Genomic DNA, 17,800 nt, shown 5'->3' on the forward strand with positions numbered 1-17,800 from the left:
TTTTGTTGGCTCTTGTGAAGTAGGTTAAGATGGCTACTTTTGAGTTGAAGTCCTTTTTGGATAACCCTTCGTGGGAGGTTTTTGATAAATGACGTAGAGTTGATTTAATGACCATGGCTGACCATTATTCAATATCGATTCTGCAGAGTTTAGTTAAGGCGGAGGTTAAACCGCTAGTGTTAAATGTATTGTTGGAAGAGCAGGTGTTTGTGTTACCGCTGCCTGAGCCTACTACCCATGTAGGGGATGTTGCTGCTCCTGTAAGCCCATTGGTGTCTGATAATGAGGACGAGGCTAAAACACCAGCCACATTGTCCCGTTTTGATCCACTCTCCCCACTGTCAAACGGTGATGCCAGGAGGGATGTCCGTTTAGCACAGTTCCAACTGGAGGCGGAAGAGAGAGCCCAAATTAGGCGAGAGACTCTCCAGTTGGAGATGTGTAAAATTGAGGCAGAAAAAGAAAGAGAACAACGGCATTTGGAGAGGTGTAAAATTGAGGCAGATAAAGAACAGCGGCAGATGATGTTTAAAATGCGCCAGATGGAACTGGAGGCAGAGACAGCGAGGCTAGCCTCCGGTCCTGCTGTCACTGTTAGTGAGTCGTCCTCACCTGCTGTGTCCTCAAACACGTTTAACATTAGTAGGCAGATTGCCTTAGTACCTTTGTTCAGAGAGTCGGAGGTTGACTCCTATTTTTGTGTATTTGAGCGTATAGCCGTAGCATTGAAATGGTCTGAAGACATATGGTGCCTATTGCTTCAGTGTAAATTAACTGGTAAAGCCCAAGAGGTTTTGCAACACCCATATCGTATCACCGCTTCCAAGAGGAAGATAAATGAGGGATGAGGTGAAATATTTGTTGGAGAATGACCCACCACACACCAGGCCTACAGTGCACCTCGGCAGTCCAGAACATCCGGCGACAGTACCCAGTCCAGAGCGTCCGGCGACAGTACCCAGTCCAGAGCCTCCGGCAACAGTACTCAGTCCAGAGCTTCCAGCGACAGTTCACAGACCGGAACCTCCAACGACGGGCCACAGTCCGGAACCACCAACGACGGGCCACAGTCCAGAACCTCCAACGACGGGCCACAGAACCTCCAACGACGGGCCACAGAGCCTCCAACGACGGGCCACACTCCGGGCCTCCAACGACGGTCCCCAGCCCAGGGTCTCCAGCGACGGTCCCCAGTCTGGGGTCTCCAGCGACGGTCCCCAGTCCGGGGCCTCCAACGACGGTCCCCAGCCCGGGGTCTCCAGCAACGGACCCCAGTCCGGGGTCTCCAGCGACAGTCCCCATTAAGGGGTCTCCAGCGACGGTCTCCAGTCTCCAGCGACGGTCCCCAATCCAGAACATCCAGCGATGATCCACACAGTGAGGGTCCCCAGCCCGGGACCTACAGCGAGGATCCGCAGTCCAGAGCCGCCCCCCTTCTTTACACTGAGCCGGCTCTTGTATCACTGACCCTTGAGAACCAGAGACCCAAGGTTAGATGCCCACCCAGAACCTCCCTTATAGGTTTAGGTTTGCGGCCGGGAGTCCGCACCTTTGGGGGGGGGGGGGGACTGTCACACCCTGACCTTAGTTAACTTTGTTTTCTTTATTATTTTGGTTAGGTCAGGGTGTGACAAGGGTGGTTGGTTTAGTTTTTGTATTGTCTAGGATTTTTTGCCTGTCTAGGGTTTTTGTATGCAGTGGGGCAAAAAAGTATTTAGTCAGCCACCAATTGTGCAAGTTCTCCCACTTAAAAAGATGAGAGAGGCCTGTAATTTTCATCATGGGTACACTTAAACTATGACAGACAAAATGAGAAAAAAACAATCCAGAAAATCACATTGTAGGATTTTTAATGAATTTATTTGCAAATTATGGTGGAAAATAAGTATTTGGTCAATAACAATACTTTGTTACATACCCTTTGTTGGCAATGACAGAGGTCAAACGTTTTCTGTAAGTCTTCACAAGGTTTTTCACACTGTTGCTGGTATTTTGGCCCATTCCTCCATGCATATCTCCTCTAGAGCAGTGATGTTTTGGGGCTGTTGCTGGACAACACGGACTTTCAACTCCCTCCAAAGATTTTCTATAGGGTTGAGATCTGGAGACCGGCGAGGCCACTCCAGGACCTTGAAATGCTTCTTACGAAGCCACTCCTTCGTTGCCCGGGCGGTGTGTTTGGGATCATTATCATGCTGAAAGACCCAGCCACGTTTCATCTTCAATACCCTTGCTGATGGAAGGAGGTTTTTACTCAAAATCGAAACATGGCCCCATTCATTCTTTCCTTTACACGGATCAGTCGTCCTGGTCCCTTTGCAGAAAAACAGCCCCAAAGAATGATGTTTCCACCCCCATGCTTCACAGTAGGTATGGTGTTCTTTGGATGCAACTCAGCATTCTTTGTCCTCCAAACAAGACGAGTTGAGTTTTTACCAAAAAGTTATATTTTGGTTTCATCTGACCATATGACATTCTCCCAATCTTCTTCTGGATCATCCAAATGCTCTCTAGCAAACTTTCGACGGGCCTGGACATGTACTGGCTAAGGCAGGGTGATACGTCTGGCACTGCAGGATTTGAGTCCCTGGCCGTCTTAGTGTGTTACTGATGGTAGGCTTTGTTACTTTGGTCCCAGCTTTCTGCAGGTCATTCAATTGGTCCCCCCGTGTGGTTCTGGGATTTTTGCTCACCATTCTTGTAACCATTTTGACCCCACGGGGTGAGATCTTGCGTGGGGCCCCAGATCGAGGGAGATTATCAGTGGTCTTGTACGTCTTCCATTTCCTAATAATTGCTCCCACAGTTGATTTCTTCAAACCAAGCTGCTTACCTATTGCAGATTCAGTCTTCCCAGCCTGGTGCAGGTCTACAATTTTGTTTCTGGTGTCCTTTTCTGGTGTCCTTTGACTCCATAGTGAAGTTTGGAGTGTGACTATTTGAGGTTGTGGACAGGTGTCTTTTATACTGATAACAAGTTCAAACAGGTGCCATTAATACAGGTAATGAGTGGAGGACAGAGGAGCCTATTAAAGAAGGAGTTACAGGTCTTTGAGAGCCAAAGCTGCTTACAAAGTATTGACTTTCACCTTCTGTAAATTTGCTAAATTTCTAAAAACACGTTTTCACTTGGTCATTATGGAGTATTGTGTGTAGATGGGTGAGAGAGAAAAAATGATTTAATCAATTTTGAATTCTGTCTGTATCACAACAAAATATGAAATAAGTCGAGGGGTATGAATACTTTCTGAAGGCACTGTATGTTCCCTCGACCGCATGGCATTCACTGGTATTATGCCATATAGATTACAGGAACATTAAGGAACTCTTTAGACAACCAACCTCTCAGCCCAAGGGGAGCTGGTAGGGGAGCTGACATACTGATAGGGTGTTATGTAGTTGTTGGAAAGTTTTCAATTAGTTAGTGTAACATGCATTGCTGCTCCTCCTACCGTCAAGATGAATCAACAGTATGAACCTCCGCATTTTGTATGTAAATCTCTCTTGTGTAGGGGCCAGTATTTTGAAGTTTGGATGACAAACATGCCCAAAATTAACTGCCTGTTAAGATAATGTCTGTGAGTATAGCAGAACTGATATGTCAGGCAAACACCCAAGGAAAATCCATCCAGGATGTGTTTTTTTTTAATGTGAGTTGTTTTCCATTGAATGCCTGTTGACTATGTTATGGGTTAGGGCCCATATTGCAGTTCCTATGGCTTCCACTAGATGTCAACAGTCTTTAGACATGCTTTCAGGCTTGTATTTTGAAATACATTTTGGTCAGTGGACAAGGAAGTATGCAGTGCTGGATTGGGCGCATGACCGTGAGCACGCTGTTTGTTGTTTTTCCTTTCTATTGAAAACGCTACTGTCCGGTTGAAATATTATTGATTATTTAGACAATAGACAACCTGAGGATTAATTATACACATCGTTTGACATATTTTGACAAACTTTACCGGTACTATTAGGATTTATTCGTCTGCATGTTTCGCCCTGGAGCCAGTGGATTACTGAACAAAACGTGCCAACAAAAATGAGTTTTTGGAACAAAACAAACATGTATTGTGTAACAGGGATTCTTGATAGTGCAACCATATGAAGATTATCAAAGGTAAGTGATTTATTTTATCGCGATTTCTGACTTTTGTGACTCCTCTACTTGGCTGCAAAATGTTTGTATGTTTTTGTAAGCTGGGCGCTGTCCTCAGATAATTGCATGGTATGCTTTCGCCATAAAGCCTTTTTGAAATCTGACACAGCGGCTGGATCAACTAGAAGTTCGTCTTTAAGCCAATGTATAACACTTGTATATTTTATGAATGTTTATTATGAGTATTTCTGTATTTTGAATTTGGCGCTCTGCAATTTCACCGGATGTTGGCCAGGTGGGATGCTACCGTCCCACCTGCTCATAAATATCCCTTTAATAGATATTTAAAGCACATGACAACTCAGGAGAAAAGTACATTACAAACGTGGGACAGTAAAAGTTTGGAAAATGTCCTGAACTCCCTATTTTGTCTCACTGTTTGTAGTAGATAATTATTATGAATGCCAGAAGAGGACGAAACAAGGTAATAACACTCACATAAACTCTTAGGTCTTAAATCTGCTCTAGGGACTGCACCCACACCCTTACATTAACTCCCTTAGGACTTCATCTTGCCCACACAGCAACAGTGTAACCATAAGATGGTAATAACACTCCTGTAACAACTCAAAGGAAAAGTGATTCACCAAAACACTACCATCCATTGGGCGGCCCCCGAGTGGCGCAGCAGTCTAAGGCACTGCATCTCAGTACTAGAGGTGTCACTACAGACCCTGGTTCGATTCCAGGCTGTGACTGGGAGTCCTATAGTGTGGCGCACTATTGGCCCAGCGTCGTCCGGGTTAGGTTTTGGCCGGGGCAGGCCGTCATTGTAAAGAATAATTTGTTCTTAAGACTTGCCTGGTTACATATATATGTCACACCAATGAACACTGCTTGCAGTGACAGAAAACTCTGCAGTGTACAACCAGTCAAACAGTTGACTGAAATGTGACAGGGTATTGGTTCATGATACAATCCCCTATTGCGATACAGTATGTTCTTCATGCCACTTGTGAAGTGGGCACGACAAAGCCTATTCAACCTCAGGAGACTGAAAAGATTTGGCATGGGTCCTCAGATCCTCAAAAGGTTCTACAGCTGCACCATGGTTGCATCACTGCCTGGTATGGCAACTGCTCGGCCTCCGACCGCAAGGCACTACAGAGGGTAGCGCGTACGGCCCAGTACGTCACTGGGGCCAAGCTTCCTGTTATCTAGGACCTCTATACCAGGCGGTGTCAGAGGAAGGCTCTAAAAATGGTCATGTACTCCAGCCACCCTAGTCATTGACTGTTCTCTCTGCTACCGCACGGCAAGCGGTACCGGACAACCAAGTTGAGGTCCAAAAGGCTTCTTAACAGCTTCTGACCCCAAGCCATAAGACTCCTGAACAGCAAATGGCAACCCAGGCCCCTCTTTTACGCTGCTGCTACTCTCTGTTATTAATCTATGCATAGTCACTTTAACTCTACCTACATATACATATTACCTCGACTAACCAGTGCCCCTGCACATTGACTCTGTACTGGTACCCCCTGTATATAGCCTCGCTTGTTATTTTACTGCTGCTGTTTAATTATTTGTTACTTTTATTTCCTATTTTCCAATTTTTTATGTATCCATTTTTTACTTAACACTTATTTTTTGAAATTGTTTTCTTAACTTCTTAAAGCATTGTTGGTTAAGGGCTTGTACAGTAAGTTAGTATTTCACTGTATTGCGCATGTGACAAATGCATTTGGATTTGATCACGCCTGGTCCAAGACACTGACCAGACAAGCACACCTTTAATTAGCAAACCATAACGCAAGTGTGATCTAGACAGAAACCAGCTTTTCTCTCTCCACTGCCCCGTTTTGGATATGACGTAGCAGCCGCAAGAAAACTTGACCATACCAAGCTCAATTTACCTATCAAGATATCACACACACGATGTACAATATCCTGGCTGCATTATACATCACTGAGAACCGTTTTTGTGTGCCACACTGACATTGAAACAGTAAATGTATTCTCATGTATTGCACCATGGGTTTGCTGTGAATGGGAAGGATGGAGGAAGGGAAGTCCCATAGAGTGAACGCTAACAACACACTCACTATCTTCTGTTACTGTCCCGAAATGCTTTGTCTCGACATCAATCACACCGAAGGAAGGGCCCATTTATCAGGACCACTCCAAAACGCTGCCACCATATCACAACATTCTTTAGGCCATTGTTCTTCAGGGGAAAACTGGGAGATGTCCAAAAAAGCCCTAGCTTTTGACTGGAAATGTATTAGTGGAGAGAACGCTGAGCCTGGCAGCAGGCTCCTGTCGCTGGAAATATGACTCCCCCAAAAATATTTGCCTCCGTTTTTTATGGTTAGTGATCCAAACACCATGAATGCGGTCAAGGGTGATGTTAAAGAGCAACCCAGGTCAATGTTTGAAAACAGTTGAAAACTGTAGCTAAATCACAATGCCATGTTGCCATTGATAAGAGCAATAGTAAAAAACAAAAAAACAGAACACAAAAATGAAAGAATTTGAAGTATGTATATTCCCTTCTACTCAGGAAAGCATTTTATTTGAATATTTTGTTTCTACACTCTAAAAAAGAAAAGATCCCTGGAATATCCTTTAAGGGTTATTTTAGTGGATCCTCAAAGAACCCTTTGAAGAACCTTTCGGGGTTCATTTTTGAAATGCCCCCTCTCCCCTATTATTATGAATTAATAATAATCATTTGCATAACAATAACAACACTAACACCATATTTTAGTTGCCAGTGTTTATTATGATTTTAGTGGCAAAGCAGAATTACAACATCCAAATATGAGGTAAACACCCAGCAGACCCCCAAGTCCAATGAGTATGTCCTCTGGCGTGTTGATGATCATTTGTTGATGTTCTCCGTATCCATAGCCAAAATGATTTTGAGGTGCGTGGTAATTGAACAGGTTTCCTGTTATATTCATCAGAGGTGTAGAGAGAGTGAAGTCTGTGAAACCAAAATATTTTCATTATACAGATGATTGAAAGTATTCATACCTTGGTTCTTGTGGTAAATGTGAATGGGAAAAAAAACGGTTGATAAGAGGTAAGGGAGCAGAATGGGGAATGTGATGTGAATAACACACCAACACCAATTGACGTACCTTTGTGTGCCTCCTCGTCTGTATACCTGCAGACACAGACACAAAAGTGAGCAGTTCAGTCATCTGCACCCAATACAGCTAGCCTTCAGCGTATTCTTATAGTCTATATACTCTAACCTCTTTGTCGGTTGGTATCCATAGAATGTTGTAAATGTTCTGTTTTAGAAAGATTTGCACAAACTTGAAAAGATAGATGGTGTCGTCATACAACAAAATCCATTTAGATCATACAAGGGACAAACCGTACCCTAAATTGAGACCTTTATATTTTTTAGTTATGTTCCTGCACCTGCTGTCCTTTCAAATTAATATGCAAATATTTAAATTGGGCATTTAGATTCCTGCAAGAACCCCCACCAACTGAGGAGGTTCCTCAATGAACCCACCTCCAATAGGTTCTTGGAAGAACTGTTTGGGAGAAATGTTCAGTGCCAAGAACTTTAAGGTTCTTCGTAGAATTTTGAGGATCTTAGAAAAAACCTTGGTGAACTCATCATTTTTAGAGTGTAGTTTCAAAATTTGAACATCCATTTGATAATTTCACAAGAACCCACATCATCATTCATCTTCCAACATCCCAGAGACCCACAAAGGCCCATAACCACCTCTTCTTATATCCTCAAGCAAACGACAATCAGTGGGGTGGTTTACGAGAAATGTGGATTATAGAAGAATTATCTGGTCGGGCCTAATTGCTTCAAGAGGATTATCTCTGTGTGCATGTAAAGTTTGGTTGGACCCAGTCCTGTTATTTCTGCCCAGCCTGTCATTATTTGATGTCTGTGGGGAGAGGAGAGTGGAGGGTGGTCATGCCACTCTCCAAGCCCAGACTATCTGGAACTGTCACAGCCAGAGGGGTGGAGAGAGCCCTCTCTTTTTCTCTGGATGAAAACAATTCAATATGCATAACACTACCACATTAAAAAATACTATAGTTTTCATTTGAGTGTTTTTGCTGACAATACTGTAGTATTTACTGTAGTATTTACAGTTAACTGTAGTATATATATATTGTAGTATCCTGTATTATTTACTGTTGTGCTTTTGCAGTCTGTAGTATACTGTAGTATTTACTGTAGTGTTCTTCGCAATTTGTGGTATACTGTAGTATTTACTGTGGTGTTTTTGCAGATTGTAATATACTGTACTATTTACTGTAGTGTTTTTGCAGACATTACTGTCGTATTTACTGTTTTTTGTTTTATTGTCTTTGACACAGAAGTGGATGCTTTCTCCTTGAGGAAACCTACTGGAAAATTAATAAAAAGAACATTTGCCAAAACCTGTAGGACTGGGGTCTGTGAACGGATAGTTCAGCGCTGCTGCCCTTTTCTCTAACCTGTGTGGAGCACAATAGGGTATATACTTGGCATGTAGGTTTCTCACTAATGGGTGGTACAAACTGGGATATGGGGGATGGGAATCTGCAGGGTATACTCAAATGAAATACTGTAATATTTACTATTGTTAAAAAAGCATAGTGTTTTTGCGGACATTACTGTAGTATTTACTACAGTGTTAATTTGTGGATAATACTGTAGTATATACTATAGTATTCTACAGTATACTATAACATTCTATAGTAAGTACTACACAAGATCGATGGGTTACCACAGTGTGTAATATAATTTAAACAGTATACTACACTTTACTGCAGAATTCTATAGTAAGTACTGTAGTATTCTATAGTAAACTGTAAAAAAAAAAAAATCAATGTGGGATATGAAGGAGATTATTTGCTTTAAGACAAATAAGGATCAGATCTTCATTCAAGCTGGTTGTCATCATTTGATGCTTGTTTGATGAGAACTTACGTTTCTTCCTTCGCAATGAGAGTAAAGGAAGGATCGCAAGCAGCATAAGTAACCGCACTGTAACATAGAGTGGTAGTACTTATATGAATGTTGCAATTAAGAAGTAACCAGGAATCTGGATTTAATAGTACAAGAAAAAGACCACTTCCTCTATCAGGTCCACAGAAAACACTTAGGCCCCGATTCCGACCCGAGTTAAGCGTAAAGGGAACGTTATGCCCCTTTAATGGCACATCTCTCTATGCGTATTCTGACCTTGAACTTAAGCATGAGAATAGCATGCTATTCACCTGCTATTTGTTTTTTGGTGAAAATCTAAGAAATGAAGGTGTGACGGAGGTGTGATACACCGTATTCTGACCTTGACTTAATTCATTATTCATTTCCACCACCTTTATGTGAGAGGAAACTATGAATATGGTTGAGCAAACCTGCCAGTTCCCGAATGGAAACAGCATCTACTTTCTTTTTTCAGGTAGAAATAACAGCATTTGTAAATGCGGAGGGGATTGTAAATATAAATGACACTGGTTTTAGATCTATTTTTACCTTATAATTGAAACAAATGTGAAACCAGTCATATGCCAGCAAACTGAAGCATTTCAACCAATGAACTTTCCCACAATAAAGTTTATGAAATGCTGTGACATTAAGCTAAATTTATACTGAACAAAATATAAACGCAACATGTAAAGGGTTGGTTCCATGTTTCATGAGCTGAAATAACAGATCCCAGACATTTTCCACATGCACAAAAAAACATATTTCTCTCCAATTTTTGGCACAAATTGGTTTACATCCCTGTTAGTGAGCATTTCTTTTTGGCCAAGATAATCCATCCACCTGACAGGTGTAGCATATCAAGAATCTGATTAAACAGCATGATCATTACACAGATTCACCTTGTGCTGGGGACAATAAAAGGCCACTCTAAAATGTGCAGTTTTTCCACACAACACAATGCCACAGATGTCCCAAGTTTTGATGGAGTGTGCAATGGTATGCTCATTGCAGGAATGTCCACCAGAGCTGTTGACAGAATTATTCTCCTACCATAATTTCTCTACTATGTCGTTTTAGAGAATTTGGCAGTACGTCTAACCGGCCCCATAACTGCAGACCACAAGTAACCCTGCCAGCCCAGGCCCTCCACATTTGGCTTCTTCACCTGCGCGAATCATCTGAGACCAGCCACCCGTACAGCTGATGTATCGGAAGAGTATTTCTGTCTGTAATAAAGCTATTTTGTGGGGAAAAACTCATTCTGATTGGCTGAGCCTGGCTCCCCAGTAGGTTGGCCTGGCTCCCAAATGGGTGGGCATATGCCCTCCCAGGCCCACCAATGACTGCGCCCCTGCCCAGTCATGTGAAATCCATAGACTAGGACAAAATGTATTTATCTCAATTGACTGATTTCCTTATATGAACTATAACTCCGTAAAATCATTGAAATTGTTGCATGTTCCGTTTATATTTTTTAGTTCAGTATAAATTGTACTGCCTTTGAACTTGCAGGGATGGGAACTATCAAATGTGTTAATTATAGGCTCCCCTGACTTTCTCTGTTTCCTATTTCTTTCATGTTAAATATCAGTCACTATCAGCATCAACAGTCGATAGGCCTAATAACAACACATATCCAACTGCCAATTTACTGTTAGTTCCATTCAGTTGGTATAGTCTACATTATCATTCCATTTAATTACATTGCTTTCGTTTACCTTCATTAGCTTCCTCTATAAACGCCGTCACGGCCATGTGGTTGTTGCTGAGAACCATTAGTAACAGTTGATAATTAAAAAAAGACATGTAGGCATTTTCAATCATATGGAGCGGAACGCAGGCGTAACAGTTTGAGCCTGAAGCATGGCACAATACTTTGCTGTGTCATCGCACAGATCCATGGTTAGTGCAGGCAATATAATTATATGTGCAGTAATATTCCAACATGACCATGGGTTAAAGAACTACACTACCGGTCAATGGTTTTTGAACACCTACTCATTCAAGGGTTTTTCTTTATTTTCGACATTGTAGAATAACAGTGAAGACATCAAAACTATGTAATAACACATATGGAATTATGCCAACAGTGAAATAACACATATGGAATCATGCCAAGAGTGTGCAAAGCTGTCATCAAGGCAAAGGGTGGCTATTTGAAGAATCTCAAATATAAAATATATTTTGATTTGGTTACTACATGATTCCATATGTCTTATTTCATAGTTTTGATGTCTTCACTATTATTATTCAGTCAATGACCAAAAGTGCCCTCTTTGGCCTCATGAGTGTCATTAATATTTTTCCGAATTAATAAATATTATTTTAAAAACCTGCCTAAAATCCAGTGTTTGTATGTCAAACGGTTTTGTTATATTTCAGTCTTCTGTGATGTGTATAAAGTGAAATATTGGAATGCAAACTCAACTACATTTCATCTCTATATCTGACATGGTACAGGTGTCTTTTTTTTAAAAGCCCATAACCACGAGTGTGAGCTGTATACTTTTGTTTCAAAACAGATTTGTTAAAGACTATCAAGAAACCCTCTATGTGACCCTGATTTAGCCCACTGCAGTAAAAGGTTCATGCCTATCGATTTCCACAGAGGACGCGTTGTAAGAGCAAGATGTGAGGATGTGGTGGGCATGTGGGTGTGTACTCAGAAAGTAAATCTGTCATGACATCCAAGATGCCACGTTCCACATATATTCAGGCCAGCCCTGTGATCACAGTCTTCCGAAGAACCCACTTCTAATAAACACTCAACATCAGTTGTGTCTGAAAGCCTCTGTGGTCCCCTCAAGGGCCACTGGCGTATTTACACACATCCGCAGATTCCCTCTGATGAGACCAAAGATTCCTTGCTGCAATTCCCATGGGAAAGAACTCAAGGCGCAATGGATGAAATGAGATTTTGACCAAATAAGGCTCCTCGCCAGAATAAAAATGGGACATACAGTCGGGTCCAAAATGATTGACAACCTTGATAAAAATGAACTGTATCATAATTTCAAACTTGTGCAATATATTTTCCTTTATTATAAATATAAACTTATAAACATTTTTTTTAAAGGCTCATAATTATTGACTGTTTTCAATACTTTGTACACCCTCCCCTTGCGAGGATAACACCACTGAGCCGTTTTCTATAATGCTGTATGAGATTGAAAAACACATTGAGAGGTATCTTCAACCATTCCTCTGTGCAGAATCTTTCCAGATCCTTGATATCCTTCGTTCTGCGCTTATGGACAGACCTCTTCAATTCAGACCACATGTTTTCAATTGGGTTCAAGTCCAGAGACTAAAATTGCCATTCCAAAATGTTGATTTTGTGTTCAATTAACAATTTCTTTGTGCACTTTGATATCATTGCCTGGCTGGAAGATCAACTTGCTGCTAAGTTTCAGCCTCCTGGCAGACGCAAACAGGTTTTTGGCTAAAATGTCCCATAATTGGTAGAGTTCACAATGCCATTGACCTTAATAAAGGCCCCAGGACCAGTGGAAGCAAAATAACCCCATAATATCATAGATTCACCACCATATTTCACAGTAAGGTATGAGGTTATTTTCTGCATATGCTTTTTTCTTTTGATGCCAAACACACAGAGCTACATTTTTGTCTCATTTGACTATTGTACCTGGTTCCAATTCAAGTGACAATGCTGTTCAGCAAACTCCAAGAGTTTACATTTGTTGTTTGCTCTCAATAAAGGCATTTTTTTCTGGCAACAATTCCAAATAGCCTATTTGATTGTAGATTTAGAGACTTTCGGATCTATTCAATCCGTATCACGGAAGTTCAGCGCTACATTGTGATTGAAATGTATGCGTTAGCGGAGACTGCATTCACGGTAAACACTGCATATGTCGCTCTATCGGAAATTACCTTTAAATGACTGTCTTGCAATCTGTAACGCTTTAAAAATACAGGTTGAATAGAACCCCTTGTGACCCCAAAATGTGACCCCCATGCCCTATAATTCTCCAACTCTGACCCTTGTATTCTTCTTTGCTTGGTGGTGAAGGTAGGAAACAACACCCTCCGCTGATCCTCAACACAGGGGTCCCACAAGGGTGCGTGCTCAGCCCCCTCCTGTACTCCTTGTTCACCCATGACTACATGGCCAAGCACGCCTCCAACTCAATCATCAAGTTTGCAGAAAACACAACAGTAGACGGCCTGATTACCAACAATGACAAGACAGCCTACAGAGTGGTGTCAGGAAAAAACCTGACCTCAGGAGGCTGAAGAAATTCAACTTGGCCCCTAAGAACCTCACACATTTTTACAGATGCACAATCGAGAGAATCCTGTCGGGCTGCATCACCGCCTGGTACTGCAACTGCACTGCCCGCAACCGTAAGGCTCTCCAGAGGATGGTGTGGTCTTCCCAAGGTTGCACACTGCCTGCCCTCCATGACACCTATAACACCTGATGTCACAGGAAGGCCAAATAGATCATCAAGGTCATCAACCACCTGAGCCACAGCCTGTTCACCTCGCTATCATCCAGAAGGCGAGGTCAGTCAGGCTACATCAAACTTGGGACCGAGAGACTGAAAAGCAGCTTCTATCTCAAGGCCATCAGATTGTTAAATAGCCATCACTAGCCAGCTTCCACCTGGTTACTCAACCCTGCACCTTAGAGGCTGCTGCCCTATGTACATAGACATAATAATGTTTACATACTGTTTTACTCATTTCATATGTATATACTGTATTCTACTGCATTTTGGTCAATACCACTCTGACATTGCTCATCCTAATATTTATTATTTTACTTTTAGATGTGTGTATTGTTGTGAATTGTTTAGATATTACTGCACTGTTGGAGCTAAAGTATGAACACAAGCATTTCGCTACACCTGCAATAACTTCTGCTAAATATGTGTACGTGACCAATAACATTTGGTTTTATTTGAAAAAAGACCATCTTCCTCACTGTGCGTGGGGACAAGATACACTTGCATCCTCTGGCAGTCAATTTTACCAGTTTCAGAGGTTTTAAACTTTAAAAAAAAATGTATTCCCCTAATAGTGCTAATTGGCACATTCTGTTTTTTTGCCATTTGTTTATATCCACTTACCGATTTATGAAGTTTAACAACCAGTTGTCTCTAATCTTTTGTGAGTTCTTTGCCATCCCCTATGTTGATGTATGACAAATGGAATGGATGTGTATAGCCCAATGAAACAGCAAGTCATGATAAACCAGAATACAGCTCCTTAATCTGAGATTAATAAAATATAATATTATGCAGATTTAATTGTTTGATTTTCTGAATAATATTTTTTTTGGGGGGTGTGTCAATCATTTTAACCCCTAACTTTTTGAGAAAATAACATTGCATTTCTCTGAGCAATTGTACTATAATAAAATGATAAAATTATATTGAACATACAACATAGCTCAGTATTTGAATGGTGTATTTTATATTCTATTTTATATACTATTTTTTGCTCATCCTTTTCAAGGGTGTCGTTCATTTCGAACCGGAGTGTACATTAAATCACTGTAGACTGAAGAGATATTTTCTTTAAGATCAAAGCAGTCTTTTTGTGAGGTTGGGACACAAATTATGAAAAGAAAACGTCAAAATGGCCCCCTCCTTTTTCACTGCTGCACACTCTGAGACTACTTCCTGCTATGTTGTGACTTGGGAGGAGGTTAATCAAAGCAAAGATAAAAGTGCAGCCCAAAATGTACATTCTATGTATACTGAACAAAAAATATAAACATGCAACAATTAAGATTTTACTGAGTTACAGTTCATATACTGTAAGGCAATTTAAATAAATTCATTTGGCCCTAATCTATGGATTTCACATGGCTGGGAATACAGATATGCATCTGTCCGTTGCATAACATTGATCGGGCTGTGGATTTGTGGCCTGTGGAATGTTGTCCCACTTCTCTTCAATGGCTGTGAAAAGTTGCTTGATAATGGCGGGAACTGGAATAAGTTTTTCTTTCCTTTCCTTTCCTTTCCTTTCCCTTTCCCTTCCCTTCCCTTCCCTTCCCTTCCCTTCCCTTCCGAAGGTTTAGAGCTGAAAAAAACAGTGTGCGACGTCTAAATGTGTCTTCTACCTCCAGAGGAGCGTGGTCTGTGTGGATGTGTGGATGCACCAGGGTGTGAGAGAGAGGCTGGGTACAGCAAAAAGAGGCTGGGTGGTGGTGCTATGTTTTGGGTGTTCCAGCCGAGGCAGGAAGCAGCACTCATCCCGTGCCACCTTCTGCTCTTGGTGCGGGCAGGAAATACCACGGCAACCCACCGCTGTTCAAGGATCTGAGGGACAGCCACGTGGTAAACAATACCAAACAAAGGAGAGGAGCCACACACCGTGTGTGTTTTTGTGTGTGTGCATGCATGCATGTGTGTGACACACACAGAGGGAGAAAAATAAAAGAGAGAGTAATGTGTGAACAGTATCTATTGAGTAGGAACACAATGCACGTTTGTGTGAGCAGGAAATAAGAAGACCGTTTCTGTTTGAGCAGGAATACAGGGTGCGTTTGAGTTCCTGTGGTCCTTTTGTGTGTGTCTACGTGCGTTCGGTCGTGCATGCATGTGTATATGTGTGCCACTATCTGCAGAGTGCGTGGAAGCATGCTTTTATCGCTGTGTGTTTGTACAAGAATGGACCACATGTTATTGGGTGTGAGTGTGTACAAGTCTTGATCAATGTCAGTAAAACTACCTATAAGGTCAGCCAGCAGATCTGACATTTTCTCTTGACTTAGTGTCAAGAGCAGATGTCAAGAGCAGATGTCAAGAGCAGATGTCAAGAGCAGATGTCAAGAGCAGATGTGGTTAAAAAGGCTAATATCTGTGACATCAATGGGTTTTCCTCAAGGGGAGGAGTGATTTCCCCTTGCTGCTTGGCAAATTTACAGTGAACGTGAACATGCGTGTCCACTCTTTCAGGACAGGTTCTCTTTAATTTCCCCTTATGCAAGAGAGGGATTCTAAATTAGCCTCGTAATTACCAGACTGATTACCGCCATCGAACATTGAAAGGTGAATTTGTTAATGCAATAATTGAAACCTGAAAAGGGTATCTTGGTAGAAAACAGCATGTAACAGTCTAAAGGGTTTAATGCCTCAAATTATGAAAACTCACGGCCAAATGTTTTAATATGCCCTCCGCTCGCGAACCGCACGACTTCCTGAAATAATGTTTTCAGTTGGACAAGGTCATACATTTTACATTAATCATCAATTCTAATGAAGGCTGAATTCAATATGCCTCAGGAGTCGGTGCTCTTTAGAGATTTCGACGGCCTTATCCAAACAGATGGCCTGCCAACTTTCTCGCTGTGAGGTATTTCCTGACACAGAATACTCCCACCTCCTCCCTCTTTCCCTGGACAGGGAGATGATTTAGATGTATTAGGAAATCAGACTTCGGCAGTACGGTCCAGCTCAGCTCGATTGCCATGGAGACTGTAAGGTGCAGCACCAGTTTTGTTTTAGTTATATCTCAAGTTCAAAATCTGAATTATGGTTTGTCTCAAGTGAGCTATAATAATTTGGTTGAACGCTTGGACAAATGAACCATTTGCTGTGTGTTTTCCCACCTTAGTCAGATTTCAACAAAACAACACGAAGAATTGACTGGACCCACATAGTACTGGTATTTCCCATTTTTTACAACAAGTATAAGAATAAGATTTACAGTAAACCGAAACAGATAGATAGCCAAGCAGACATAGCCAGGCTGGAATGAAACCGAGACACTTACCTGTCAGGTAACTACCAGCACTCGCCATTTGAAACTCCATTTCCTCTTTGTCCAAGTCCTTCTGAATGTGATTGCACTCGCCCTTATATGGACGAAGGACAAGATATGAGGGATACGGAATGAGGGATGGGAGGGAGAAACACTGTTCATCACATGCTAACAAACGGGCCTCATATGTTGTCAACTGCTGGGGGAGCAATGGTAATATTGTGAGTGTCGCCTTTTCCCTTTTATTGGAACAAAAACAGACTTCGGCCTCAAATAAAATGTAGAATTTACCTTGGAATGCTTGCTTAGTTAACTAATAATAATAGTAAAAAGAAAAATAGTGACACAAATATACAAAAACAGTGCCCAGTGGCCGAATCACATGGCTCGAATCAGTTCAGTAGGAAAATCTCAGCAGGATAAGCCTAGATGAGCCAACACTTACTCGCACTCGAATCCATCTTATCAGATATAAGACGTTCACCCCGTTCAACCTCAAACAATACTCCTGCACGGAGGTCACTCACTGCTGCCCTGGAGGAGAGGAAATTCATCTGATCCACCAGATGCACTAAAAACAAAGGGCCTGGGCTGCAACTGGGGCTGGTGGAGAGCCGGAGATTGAGCCATAATGGAAATGGGCTTTAAGGAGACTGGACCATAGGGCTATGCCAGAGCTCCTGGAAATAGATGCATTGTTGTCCATTTCCTGTGGTGATGTTCAGGACATGGCCTCTCTTGGGCGGTGGACATAAAAATGGACTGCTGTGTTAAAAAATAGCTTTTTTAGTGGAACACACAATGGGCCAGCCAGAATAAACATGCTGAATAGATATATTAACAGTGGTCTGTGCTACAAGCCCATCTAAAAGTTACATTTTGGTTCGACAAAAGTACATTTTAGGAAAGCAGTCTAATGCCGTTTGACTTTATGAAAGATGGATGGAGTACAAGGAAAGTCGTAAACAAATAAGGGGTGAAATTGTTGCAAAGGAAAGTAGGCC

The 17,800-nt window shown here is 41.8% G+C and overlaps 1 long non-coding RNA gene across 1 annotated transcript; it reads right to left on the minus strand.

Moving 5' to 3' along the window:
- Positions 1-6,895: 6,895 nt before the first annotated feature.
- Positions 6,896-17,397, minus strand: LOC135549107 (uncharacterized). The gene is made up of 4 exons (XR_010456940.1): positions 17,242-17,397; positions 16,809-16,890; positions 7,240-7,265; positions 6,896-7,082 (listed from the first exon to the last, which is right to left on the minus strand). It is a non-coding gene; the product is annotated as an uncharacterized LOC135549107 (long non-coding RNA).
- Between the last annotated feature and the right edge of the window lie 403 nt (positions 17,398-17,800).

Source organism: Oncorhynchus masou, chromosome 12 (assembly GCF_036934945.1).
Source record: "Oncorhynchus masou masou isolate Uvic2021 chromosome 12, UVic_Omas_1.1, whole genome shotgun sequence".
Classification (NCBI taxonomy): Eukaryota; Metazoa; Chordata; class Actinopteri; order Salmoniformes; family Salmonidae; genus Oncorhynchus; species Oncorhynchus masou.